Below are 14,808 nucleotides of genomic sequence, written 5' to 3' on the forward strand. Positions count from 1 at the left end.
TCATCAGGCTGACAGTGAAATGTGAACGGTAAGGACCATAATTTGTGCACAAAATTACTACCAAGGGGCTCAAATCTACTGATTAGATAATGTTTCATGCACCCAGTAAACTGAAATAGGGAAATGGATAATGAGATAACCTTGTGTATTAACCATACTGATTAATCAGTACCCGCTATTGAAAATGGTAGCTTTTCAATATATAACAATGTGTATGTAGAATCTTTCATGGACATAAGCTTCTGTTTGTCTGTCAGATTGAAGGGCAAAAACATGCAATAGTATTCAAATAATCCCATGGTTCTTTCCCATTTTTTAACGTTTGTAAAGTTCAACCAAATTGAATTCCAGAGCGCAATTGATTTTGACCATGATACAACACAGATACATCATTCTGTACAATATCAATAACAGATGAAACAATATTATCCAAGGTGTAAATATGAGAAGACAAAATATTAATACTGTTATAGACCATATCTAAAACTTTCCTCAAGTTGTCTTGATCAATTTGCTTAAGCGGAAAGCGGCCTCCATCTGGGACAGTTTCCAAATTATGTGCTGCATACACAAAACGTTTAGGGCGAGGTGCCTTTGGACCTAAAAGGAATACCACCAGATCAATGTCACCAGATAAAAGTGAGAGATGTTATTTTACCGACGACAATGTACAATGTTCCAACCATTGCTGACATAATGTATCCACAGAATATGTTGTAACCAAATCTGATTGTGGGAAATAAGGGTCTGGCCTACTAAGTGTCAATCCACTGGATGCATTAGAGAAGCGTAACTGACAAGCATCAGTATTGAGAGGCAATATTAAACAACCCAAGGGTTTAATAATGGACAAATTAAGGGTATAATTTTGTATTATACTATTCAAATCATCCAGAGTTGAATTCGTATACTGCTTCCATTTGTCATATGCTGCAGCAGTGGAAACGAGGGAATGTTTGTTGTACAGTCTGATTCAGGAACATCAGCTATAACGGTATCAAACACGCACGATGTAAGGATTCAGTTCCCTGCACCTGCCAATCCTTGGTTCTCCATATTGATTTTAAATCAATCATGTCCTTCCAATATTCCTAACCGTTCACGGATAATTTGGTTATGAAAGTTGAAGACTATACCAATTTAGTATGAATCAGCATGAATTTCGTATGTGTTAGCGCATTCAATCTATAATAATAGGATTTTGGGTCACAGAGATTATAGCCTTATTTTTCTGTGTCTCTGAACTACCCTGAAATGGTGTAGGACAATGTTCCCTTTGAGTATAATTAACCTGAGTTCTGACCGTGCTAGACTTATGTAAAAAAAGATGACCATAATGTAGAAAAAAGAAATCAGCAGAATTAGCAAGATTTAAATACAAACCTTCAGTTTCAAAAGCAGTATATTTTGAATCTGAAAACAGCAAATGTACTGCATAAACATCCCAGTCATCCTAATTCAGTCCTAATGTAATGACATCACTTAACTAGACACAGAAGACGTATGGCATTCAAATTGTTTCCGTCAGGCCATAAATCTCATATGGAACCTTATCCCAAACTTTGCCATCGCTGAGATGTTAACGTTGGATTAATCCCTTTTCATTTTATGAGACGAAGTATGTGGGGCCGATACTCCATCGACTGAATGGACAGCAGAGCATTCGTGTCAATAACGGCCATTGATTAAAAGGAAATGAAATTTCACGAACCAAATCCATTGTAATCATCATCCATATGTATGTCCATGGTGGAATCAGATACATTTTTCGAAACCATGAAAAGAAAATGGAAATTTGACTTGGGGCCTCCGCATCAGTGGAAGTTGATGACGATGATGAAGAATTTGAAGGAAAGTTATCTCTGTCCATATAATACCCACTAGCACCCAGGCGAAATAATAGGGGCCAATCTGCATTAAAAGAGAAATGAAGCGCAGTATCAAACGCCAACAGTAGGGTCAACTGGCGGAGCTGTAGTTGAAGTTGATGACAAAACTGGCAATAAATCAATGGAGGTCTACACTTCACGTACTAGTTGCAAAGGACACGTTGTGGAAGACATCAGGTGCAAAGAAACATCCTGCAGAGGTACAGTTCTAGGCGTACTATTCAGTATTGGCCAAATGGTGTAACTTGACATGATCAATGGAAATTAACTGATTCTCCTTACGACCAGGCAGTGGAGGCAAAATCAAAGTACGAGTACACTTCAATCCATGTACTGGAACTGGTGCATGATAAGATGGACCAAATTCTTTTTTGTTCTCCAACTTCTCTCGGACCAAATCACCAACTTTAGGAAGCCAGCCAGTTACAGGAATCAGCACTGCTGCATCCTTGGATGAGGGCAAATTATCCTTTGCAAGAGCATCTCAAGTCTTTTGTAGATGCAACATAGTACAATGTTATTCACGTCAAATGTTGCGGCAGCCGATAGAACGTCTAGACCATCAAGGTCTGCCACCAACATTTTAATGGCAAAGAGCATTTCATATAGGGTCCGCCCAGCCATAGATCTTCTATGGAGATTATTTAGTGCACGTTGAACCCCATACAAATAAGTCAGCCAACCCCTGCAAGTACCTAAGATTCTAGATGTCAAAGATTGCTTTAAGTCATGGTTCATTCTCTCCACTCGTGAATTGCCCTCAGGCCTGTATGGAGACAAAATTGCACCTGCACCCCCAGTGACTTCATCATGTCCTTGTAAGTCTTAGAGGTGAACGCCAGACCATGGTCAGAATGGAAGGTGGCACAGGCAAATGTCCCGACAAAGACATGTAAATCTCTAATCACATTTCGAGCGTCAGCACTACACTGTGGCCAAACTCAAAGGAATCTAGTGCACAAATCCACTGCAACCAAAATATGTTTATGGGCAGTGTCTGACGTCAAAGGTCCATAGTGATCAAGGTAAATTCAACCAAATGGATGATTTGCAATGTAAAGGTGCGTGTGAGGTGGATGTCTAACTGTGGGTGTCTTAATCTGTTGACAAATGTCACAAGATATTAGATAATTATGAGTTTGTCTATACAAGCCGCACCACCAATAACGCTACAGTAAAAGAGACACTGTCGCTGAAACTCCATGCCTAATGAGCGGCAATGACCAAAGGAAGTCTGTGGTCCTCGTTGGGAATCAGCCGATCCCCAATGGACGGTATCGTAGCAAATGAGACTTGCTCAGGTGACAAATGACATGAATACTTTGAAGGGAAACCTTGTGAGAACTCCTTACCACCCTTCGTAGCAGATATAGCAGCGAGAATATCATTATCAATTTTAGTCATGAACCTAGTTATTGCTGCTACTGAACATGTGGCTACTGCAGATTTGGCTGCCTCATCAGCCAACAGCATATGCTCCCACACGCTGATGACCAAGAGTATGGATAACATGCGTGAGTGGCAAACGTTCTTTAAGAGAGGCCACTCAAACCCAAAGCGCCTTATACTTTATTGCACTACCTTTAGAATCTTGATAATCATATTGAGACCAAAAGAACAGATTGTCATTAAAGGACTGCACACAGTGAAAGGAATCGCACACTATTAGAGTGGGTAAATAGGATCAGCGAATTCTAGAGCCAACACTTAAGCACATAGCTCAGCCAATTGAGCTGTGCTGTCCCCAAGAGTCGGTGTGCACTAAGGGAGACTTAAAAACAGTGTCAACCATAGTACCTGCTACAATAAAGCAGGCTGCCGAACAAGCAGGTTTAGATCCAACGGCTGGTTGAGCAGAACCGTCGGTATAAAGGATACATTTGTGCCTCTCAAGAGGAAGCAAAGATGACGTAGAGGGATGATCTTGTTCGTATTGTAAAAACTCATGTGTCTGTAATGATGAGTCAAAGATAAAAGTGACATCAGCCGATGTCAATGAACTGGCCCACTGAATCCAACGAGGATGTAAAACTTTAGAATTTGGAACACTCGCCTTCGTGACCGCTTCTAGAGGGGGCACTTGCCAGACCATGAGAATGTGTTTACCTTGAGCAAGAGAGCGTTCTTTAAGAATCACCATCTGGACTGCCGTAAGAATTGTCACAATAGTGGAAAAACGCATCTCAGCTGATGAGTTGAAGTGCGATTTGTAAGCAATGGGGACTGTGTCTTCCTCATTGAACAACAAATAACTTAAACCTACTGTACCTCGCACAATCCTTATGATCAAATTTGTGGAATTGTCACAAGTTAACAGATCAGACCGCAAAGACCTAAACATTGTGGTATGTTCCGGAAGCCATCTGGTAGACAAAAAAGAGGGTTATATCAACGTGTAAAGCGGTTTGATGCGCTGGGCATAGTCAGGAATATATGTCCTCCTGAATTTCAAAAATCCCAGCATAGATTGTAACTGCTTTAGAGTTGAAGGAGGTTGCAACTGAGCAAATCTTTCCAAAACGTGAGGTGCTAACCCCCTACCTTCATTGTTGAGCTCGTAACCCAAAAAGAGTACCTGCATATATGCGATGTGTGACTTAGAAAAATAAAATTTGTACTCCAAGTCGGCAAAAGGCAGAATGATGCGATCCACATTCACAAGATGCAATATTAATTTGTAAAATAAATGTCATTGACGTATGAGAAGCGGTACAAAAGGGGGTGGTGGTGAATGGAGCATCTGAACCAATCAAACACTCACACCCAGTCAACAGATCTGGGTTTAATCCATCACCGTTCTTTAGCCCACTCTGCCACCCCATTTCAGACATGGCCATATGCAAATCAGTCTGATCCTGTGCCTCATGGGAACAGTCCAGCCCGAACTGCCAAGCCATGCCTTCCCTGGACCGGACTCAAGCTTCCTAGGACCGGTTTCTGGCATTACAGCCGTCTTCTGCCAGGCTTGCTTGTATCCAGTGGCAAAGTGAGCAAGGGACTCACATCTGAGCATACCCTGCCAACTTATGGCGAGCAAAGCGGTACAATAGGGGGTTGTTATGGACGGAGCATCTGAACCAATCAAACACTCACACCCAGTCAACAGATCTGGGTTTAATCCATCACCGTTCTTTTATCCAACTCTGCCACCCTAGTTTAGACATGGCCATATGCAAATCAGTCTGACCCTGTGCTTCATTGGAACAGTCCAGCCCGAACTGCCAAGCCATGCCTTCCCTGGATCCGACTCAAGCTTCCTAGGACCGGTTTCTGGCATTGCAGCCGTCCTCAGACAGGCTTGCTTGAATCCAGTGGCAAAGTGAGCAAGGGACTCACGTCTGAGCATACCCTGCCAACTTATTGCGAGCAAAGTGGTACACAAGGGGGTGGTGATGGAGAGAGCATCTGAACCAATCAAACACTCACACCCAGTCAACCGATCTGGGTTTAATCCATCACCGTTCTTTAGCCCACTCTGCCTCCCCAGTTCAGACATGGCCATATGCAATCAGTCTGACCCTGTGCCTCATGGGAACATTCCAGCCCGAACTGCCAAGCCATGCCTTCCCTGGACCGGACTCAAGCTTCCTAGGACCAGTTTCTGGCATTACAGCAGTCTTCAGCCTGGCTTGCTTGCATCCAGTGGCAAAGTGAGCAAGGGACTCACGTCTGAGCATACCCTGCCCACTTATGGCGAGGAAAGCGGTACAAAAGGGGTTGGGGATGGACGGAGCATCTGAACCAATCAAACACTCAAACCAAGTCAACAGATCTGGGTTTAATCCATCACCGTTCTTTAGCACACTCTGCCACCCCAGTTCAGACATGGCCATATGCAAATCAGTCTGACCCTGTGCCTCATGGGAACAGACCAGCCCGAACTGCCAAGCCATTCCTTCCCTGGAACGGACTCAAGCTCCCTAGGACCGGTTTCTGGCATTACAGCCGTCTTCAGCCAGGCTTGCTTGAATCCAGTGGCAAAGTGAGCAGGGGACTCACGTCTGAGAATACCCTGCCAATTTATGGCGAGCAAAGCGGTACAAAAGGGGGTGGTGACGGACGGAGCATCTGAACCAATCAAACACTCACACCCAGTCAACAGATCTGGGTTTATTCCATCACCTTTCTTTAGCCCACTCTGCCACCCCAGCCATATGCAAATCAGTCTGACCCTGTGCCTCATGGGAACAGTGCAGCCTGAACTGCCAAGCCATGCCTTCCCTGGACCGGACTCAAGCTTCCTAGGACCGGTTTCTGGCATTACAGCCGTCTTCTGCCAGGCTTGCTTGAATCCAGTGGCAAAGTGAGCAAGGGACTCACGTCTGAGCATACCCTGTATGAGAAAGCATCAGGGTCCATGTCATACAAAAGAGGCACAACAGGTGCAGCAAAAGCCCCAGGACCATTCTCATAGCCCTTAGGCAAACACGTAAATCATTTCTGATTGCGGACCGCAGTAAATGTGGTTAAGTCATGGCTATCAGGAGCCACATTGTGACTATAAAATCCATTAGATATATCTAGTGTGGTTTAGTACTTTTTACGGTCTGTGTTACTTATCAACCCAGAGCTGTGGGTGTTCTGAACTGCAAACATGACTGTTCAAATTTCTGTAATCCAAAACTATGCAATATGAATCATCTGGTTTTAGTATCAGAAAAAGAGGATTATTCATTGATGAAACACAGGGTTTAATCACACCCTGATATTCCAACTGGGTAAAAATTTCACTTAAGGACGCTTTTGCATCTTGCTTGATTGGATATAGTGCTTGCGGCTGTGGCATAGATCGTAAAGGAATTTCATGCGCTGGTGAATCTCTATCCTAGCCTACTTTATTATGATACACAGCCGCCACTAGGGCTAATGCCCATTCTGACGCGTAAGCTTGTTTAGCCTCTACAGAGACATAGCGGAAAACACTCAGGAGTATCACGTCCTCAACCCCGGGAAGAAGCCAAAACAAATGGAGGAGGCCAATCCGCCTCCACCAGCAAAATGTCATAAGAGGAGGTAAGGTTGTCTAAAAGACTGCCTTAATTGTCCGTTTTATATCACCTTCAATTTGGAGGATTATTTCATAAAGCCTATTAGGGGGGCAACTTGTGTATCTGCTGTTTCCACTGTAATGAAACTGTCAGTTGCTCTCACCTCAAGACAAGGATGGAATGCCTCCAGCACTATGGTAACTTCCTGTTGAGGAGAGTCACTGCCCATCTCCAATCAAGGAGCAGGGTTCTTACTGTCTGAGGCATACTTTGCTGTTAAAGCGGCAACTTCCTTCTTCTGAAACAGGGCACGATAAGTAGGTTGTCTCTCCGGTTTGGCTTTTATGTCAAACTGGCGTGGCAGATCACGTCGTTGTTGAGCTGTCTTGCCTTGTCTGCGATCCTGTCGCTCTCCAAATTGCTGCTCTCCAAAATTCTGTAAATTAGGTCCCTAATGGGTTACAAACCACATCAAAAGTTGTTTTCAGTAAAGGAGCTGTTCCAGTTGGTTCTAAATGCACAATAGGACAAATAAGACCAAAAATCTTTGTTGCCTATAATCTTATTGTAACCTGCAATCTGATTATACCCTGTAATCTAATTGAGCTTCACTTTCTTGAGGTGCGATTACACCTTATAAGTGTTTAGAGGCCGGCTTCTGCCAACTTCACTGAGAAGTAGGGAGCCCAATAAAGCACAATGAGGGACTCATGTTTATTGAAGAATTGATCGTGTTACGGTGCAAACATTTAAAGCCAGGCAGGTGATCCTAAATCTGATTCAACCTGACTCTTGGAGCTACTGTAGTGATCTTCCTGCCTTCTAAACATTCTCCCAGGTGTGCAGGCCCTATACCAGGCGATACTCAACCATCAGTGCCACTTGAAGTTAGGCCACCAGGTCACTGCCAAAATCTAGCCTTAATGATATCTACAAAGATAGCTTAACCTTGGTAAGCAAAGTGTGTGTCCTCCTCTTGAAAAGAAAGGACCAGACCAACAAACCTGCAAAACACAAGTATTGTCCCATTACAAGTGGGATAGACATATAGACATTTAGGAACTGTTCGATTAATATCAAGCGTAGGAATATCGTGGTATGAGAATATCGTAGACAGAATATTGAAGGACAAAAAATCGAAAGGTAAGTGGATATAGAAGAGTTCAGTCTTCAAACACAGTAAATGGAACTTATAACTTTCAATCCTGCGTTGCCGAATGACTTGGCCTTTTTTTTAAAAACTGGAAATTTGCTTAAAATTGAGAAAAGTGTCAGGACATCTGGACAGTCCTCTGAAAACTGGGACAGTCTGGGGAAATCCAGGATGTCTGGTCATCCTACTTATAGCGAAGGTATCTATTTACTGTTCTTAACTCTGTATCTGTGCACCCTGAAGCTCCTCATCACTATAGCTTAAAGGCTCATAGATGTGAAATTAAAGTTAGTAAATCTATACTTACTTACCTTTCAATATTTTTTTTGTCTTTATAGTCTGGTCATAATAGTTCATGCCATCAAGATTCCGTTGGCACACCACATTCAGGCAGTATAAGTTATTTAAATGGCCAAAAGTTTGACTCTTCCATTATTCAAGGTTAAATCACTTTCACCTACCAAGGTTCTAAAAACAGCTCATAAGTCCTTCAGAGGTTGAACAAAAGACCACTCGATGGCAACTCTGCAACTCTGCAACTCTGCAACTGTCCAGAAGTGCATTTTAACAGCAAAATCCTCCAGCAAGCTGAGTGTTTGGGTTAGATAGACATTAAGAAAAGAAAACCCTATGCACACACATTTATAATCAGATAGTTCGTATATCGTAGGATATGCAATAAGTAACACAAGTAAGATTGCAGAGAGACAATAATTTCTTGTGTAGACTGAAATCTTCAGTTCTTTAATTTCTCAAACATATAACAGCAGCCAGCCGACACGTGTTTCATCGCTTTCGCGAATCTTCAGGGCTCAAACACTACTGTATGAACTTTTGAAGGTAGCTCTGCCGGTGATATTTCTGACCCGGTAGGGCCCTTGACCAATTTGGATGAGAACGAAGGAGTGGAGAAAGTCGCTGTCGATTGTGTAAAATTAGACAGGAGTTCCAGGAGCTCTGAGATACTAAAAGGAGAAGGTCGAGCGGATAGCGCAAACCATCGAATTTGTGAGTCATAAAGTACCGATCATCAATTGGGTGTGATAATTCAAAATTCTCGTGTTACATCGAGTGATAACGCGACGTGCACGGCGTCAATCAAGCTCCCGGGTCATTGTGTTCCTGGTATCTCCTTTTAGTATCTCACCAATCGTGTCATTTGAGATGTCATCAGTGATGTCATGAGTGATATCACTGACCATGTCATGAGTGATGTAATATGTGACGTCATCAGCAGTGCATTAGGGGCGCACGAGTTATAGTTAGCTGAACTAACTATAATGGGGAAATTTCTATGGTTTTGTACAAGTGAAATGTCTAACTAACTATAACGCACCTGAAACCTATGGTTTCTTTCAGTGAATTTCTAAGGTTTTTTAAATGCTAATTGTGAGAAGTTGGCCTGGAATATGATGCTCACTAATTCTAGAGATCACCTTGTACCATGCCAAGCAACCCTTATGATGATTGGTTGTAAGTCAACCTTATAGACCAGCTACCCTAGAGGTAGCGTGGTCAAAGCAGTCTTAGGCTAAACTCTGTAAGGCATGTGAAGCAAGCTGTTTTACCATATACAATCCCCTTGAATACCAAATGAAAGGACACCACACAGATATATATTGAAAAAATATATATATTTGTTTACTACAAGTATCCCCTATACTCTTTATGAGCACAGAAGCAAATGCGTTAAAATAAAACACTGTTTAAATATACAAAAGTTGCAAAATATGGATAGGCCCTGGTGGCCACTCAAATCATATACTAAAATAGTGGTATAAGTATCACTAATCGAAAAGGAAGTAGGCCTAGGGCCTGGGCAATCGCTGGAGCTATTCGGGACTAGCAGTGATGAAGTCGGGAAAGGCCGGCGGGACTCGGGTGCAGCGTTTAAAGCACACGCATGCACCAATGCAAAGTAAATGGTGCGTAAAAAGTACAAAGTTACTGAAAAGGGAATCTTCCGGGTGACCTGGAACCTAGCAACTTGGAACATGGACACTAGAGGTGTATTGCTAACCTCACCCACAGGAAGCGGGTGTATATGTCTCAAAGTGTGTCGGGTATGGACACCTGTAGATGAAGATGCTGCAGGTGGGTCGTCGAGGAGAGTTCCAGTGGATCCAAGGGTGGATCTGAAGAGGTGAAGACCTGAAAGCAGAGGGGACAATGTTCAAAGCCACTAGCCAGTGACAACCGTGGAACCAGGAGGGAACCAGGCGATGTCGGGTGCAAACAGGCGAAGAAGTGAATATTGTCTCTGCAGACACGTGGACACGAAGAGGTCAAGGACGTCCAGGAGTCGATCATGAGCTGTCCCACAAAGGCTCTAGCGGATGGCGGTGTCGGCTTCTTGATCGGAGCAAACAGGCGTAGGCTAATGCAAGCCAAGCAGGAAACGATGCAAGCTTCTCACTCGGACCAGCAAGGTCAGAGGGGCTGCTCCTTTTTACAGGAGCGAGGACCAGTCTAGAGCAACCAGACCAGTGGTGTTGATTTCAGATTTCGTCGCCAAGATGGCCACTAGCCAACGGGCCAGTAACCGGGATGACGCGTCGAGTGGCAAAATGCAAAAGGGCCCCACGCAGATCGTGGAGATGCTGGGGGCTGATCTTCGGTGCAGATGCTGCTCGGTGGTGGGGCTTCTCAAACCTCAAAGCACAGCGTCGAGGGTGCCTCGGGTGCTGCGCAGTCAGCTAATCGTGGGTCTTTCAAGAAGTCCGGTCCCACTTCTCTCGGTGCCTCCACGGGTCTCTTCTTTTCAGGGACTGTGGATTGGGCTCTGAGATGTCTGGGAATCCAGGTCTTGTCGGGCTCTGGGCGCGGGCTCCGGCGGGAGGCGGCGGCAAAGCAGACATCGAGTTGCTGGATGGTGCCTGTATTCACAGGGTGGTCACTCCTTGGCCACAAGGGAGATGCTCTTCAGTCTTCTGTGCAGCAGACTGTCGAAGTCCAGTTTTCTTCTTAGTTTCAATTCGAGTTCAGGATGATCTGAAGTCTTGGGACACAGCTCCTACTCTTATTCCAAATCTTGGGGCCGGATCACCTGCTAGGTCCCTCCTCTGGGTGGGACCAGAAAGGGGGGTGGTTACACCCCCTTTCCTTTGTCCAGTTCCGTGCCGGGTTTGAACCGGCATATGCACAGAGACACCTTGTGTGCCCCAGGCATGTCTCATTCTATTCAGCCCTGTCCTACCTAATGCACAAAATCCTGTCTGAGGTGGTGCTAGCACCTCTCAAGGCAGGAAACCCTTTGTCCAAGCCTCCCTCGCTGGAAGGACTCCCAGCAGCAAGAGGTCAGACTTGTGTCTGTGGTGGCAGCATCCATTTTGTGATGCTGAGGCTCGAGTTTAACTTTAACCGGGGTTCAGGTTATGTACATGTCGTGTCCCTGTAGAAGGGTGGAATGCTACCCCAGTCACCAGAATTGGCGAGGGGGTAGTATTCTAATTCGTATGACACCTTACTCGACATGTTTTGATAAAGCCAAACCAAAGTTAGCAAGTAACCGCGAGGATTATAATGCACTTAAGAGTATATCATATGGCAATATCCCGGAACAGCTAAGGGAGTTGTTCCCGACAGCTGCAGACAGGCTCAGCTCATGCCAGAGCACCATCTCACATGAAACCAAGCACTCTGCCTCCAGGATTGTCGAGGCCTTCCATAGGAGTGACTTATAGGTTAACATGTGTCCAGATATGTTAGATATAGATATACTATACCTAAGTAAGAGGTGATTACACCAACTTACCCCAGCTTATTTATCAGCCAGTTGTGTCAAATATGGAGGCCAGACCAGGAGTGGCATAATACATGCTGCAGCCCCTGGTAGGCCTTGGATACACCTATGCCCTGTGTACCTGGGGTACACTGTTACAGGGGCCTATAAGGTGAGCCAGATCCAATTTGTAATGCACCTAGAGTGCATTGGCATTAATTTAGAGAGAGAACAGCAGGCTGTGGGTCTGATTAGCAGGCCCACAGTCACATGAAGTCATAAACCAGTGAAGCATAAAGCAAAAAATGTGGGGTGACCATAGGATAGCAGACCCTACTCTCCTACACAACCCCCCCAAACGCAGGGACATTTGACTAACCTTGACCAGTTGTGTCTTCATGTTCTAAGTGGAAGTACCTGGAGAGACCATCTGCATTACCATGGTCAGTCCCTGGGCGGTGCTCCACTGTAAAGTCCATCCCCTGTAGGGAAATGGACCACCTGAGTAGTATGGGGTTTTCACCCTTCATCTGATTAATCCATAAGAGGGGCTTATGGTCGGTCTGAATCTTGAAGTGAGTGCCAAACAAGTATGGTCTCAACTTCTTCAGGGCCCACACCACAGCAAAGCCCTCCCTCTCAATGGCTGACCAACGTTTCTCTCTGGGGGTCAGCCTTCTGCTAATAAAAGCAATGGGCTGGTCTTGACCATCTACATTAAGTTGTGAACGCACAGCTCCCACTCCCAACTCAGAAGCATCTGTTTGGACAATGAACTATCTTGAGTAGTCAGGACTCTTCAGGATAGGTGCAGAGCACATGGCCTTCTTCAGGTTATCAAAATCCTTTTCACAGTTTACTGTCCACTGAACCTTTTTGGGCATCTTTTTGGATGTCAGGTCATTAAGAGGAGTCACAATGGACCCATAGTTCTTAACAAACTTCCTGTAGTACCCATTCAGGCCCAAGAAAGCCCTGACCTGAGTCTGGGTAGTTGGAGGGGACCAGTCCTTGATGGTCTGGATCTTACTCTCCAGGGGTTGAACTTGCCCTCCACCCACATGGTGGCCCGCGTACACAACCTTACTCTACCCTATCTGGCACTTTGTGGCCTTGATAGTGAGGCCTGCCTTTTGCAGAGCCTCTAGCACTTCCTTCAGGTGGACCAGGTGATCCTCCCAGTTAGAGCTGAAGACAGCAATATCATCCAGATATGCTGCACAAAAGTCATCCAGCCCAGTAAGGACTTGATTCACCAACCTTTGGAAGGTGGCAGGTGCATTTTTCAAACCAAAGGGCATCACCACAAATTGGTAATGACCTCCTGGGGTAGAAAACGCAGTTTTGGCTTTGGATTCCTCAGCTAACCTGATTTGCCAATAGCCAGCTGTCATATCAAATGTGCTCAAACGTTTGGCAGAAGCCAATTTGTCTATGAACTCATGGAATAGGGTGTGCATCTGTCCTGGTGACAGCATTGAGTCCTCTGTAGTCCACACAGAACCTCATCTCTCTCTTTCCATCTTTGGTGTGAGGTTTGGGGACCAGAACCACTGGGCTAGCCCAGGGGCTCTCTGAAGGCTCAATAACACCTAATTCCAGCATCTTTTGCACCTCAGTCTTTATACAGTCCCTGACATGGTCAGGTTGCCTGTAAATCGTGTTTTTCACAGGAAGACTGTCACCAGTGTCCACCACATGGGTACACCAGTTAGTCTGACTGGGTGTCAAGGAGAACATATGTCTATATGTAGTAAAACAAAGTTTATTTAGACAATAGTCTATAAACCATACACAAGGCCATGGATCCACTTAGCAATAGAAAATGTTACATCATAGTTCATTTTAACATTATGTACACATTTAAAACCATTAAAACATTACATTAACATTTTCCATATTTTAAATCTTAATATCTTAAAATTTCTCAACTTCCTTGGAATGCCTCCATTACGGCTTCTCTTGTTGCTTTTAAAAATTTTCCCAACGCAATTGTAATATCTAAAAATGACATTTCTGTAAGGATAACAACAGTCTCCGATCGTGTGTTCACCTTATTTCATTTCCAATCTTTATTTTGGCCATTTGGCCATAAAAGATACACAATACACATATACAATCACAGATAAGTCAGTTCATAAAAAGATAAAACCATTGGAATGCATGTGCTAGAAATGCTATACAAACTATGCATCTAAAAAAAAAAAATTTAAGAGGGACCCAACGCCTTTAAAATACGGTTACGCGTATGCCAAACATTGATAAGAAATGTTGTTAATGCGAAGACAGTTGGGCCAGAGACATCAGATTTTAAAATCCTGTACATTGGTGCATATTCCCTGCAGCCCATATTCCTTATCAGCGGGAGGAGCCAGTATTTTCTTGCTACCTTGTAGGCTGGGCAGAAGAAAGCCACATGCAAGTCAGTTTCCTCCGTAGCATCACAAACCGGACACTGCTTTGTGGTGGGAGCCGATGACCAGGTGCTTGTAAAAGACCGGAAGGGCAGTGTGCCGTATCTCCATTGGAGAAACAGCTTTCTGGCCAGTACAGGGGAAATAGGATCCAGTACCTTCTCAAACCTATAGAGATCCTTGCTTTGCAGAAACACGGAGGATAAGGACCCTTCTGCCTGGGTAGCTTGGGCCCTGGCTAATTTGTGTTCGTGGTATACATTAGCCAGGGACTTTTTGGTGATGTTTAGTGCGGCATTCGCCGGCTCAGTCCATTAATCAGGGAGCCCTAATTCCATGCAAGTGGCTAGGATGTTTTTGACCCAAGGGATATTGAGCGCTTTTGGGTGATTCAAAAGTTCGACCAGTTCCGCCCGATATTCTGCAAGATCATTGCTACTCCACAGCCTACGCCAGAAGGCTATGGGTCTCAGGCTTATTTCATCAGCTAACGGTCGTAAACCCAAATCAAGCCTCAGGGGGAGGAGCGGGGTGCTGGGCGGGAGTGCGGCTATCTGTCTTATAAACTTGTTTTCCGTTAGTGACAGACTCCGGCAAGGTGTGTGACCCCATAGTTTCGCCCCATACATAATCGCTCCCCTAG

Source organism: Lissotriton vulgaris, chromosome 4_1 (genome assembly GCF_964263255.1).
Source record: "Lissotriton vulgaris chromosome 4_1, aLisVul1.2, whole genome shotgun sequence".
Taxonomy (NCBI): Eukaryota; Metazoa; Chordata; class Amphibia; order Caudata; family Salamandridae; genus Lissotriton; species Lissotriton vulgaris.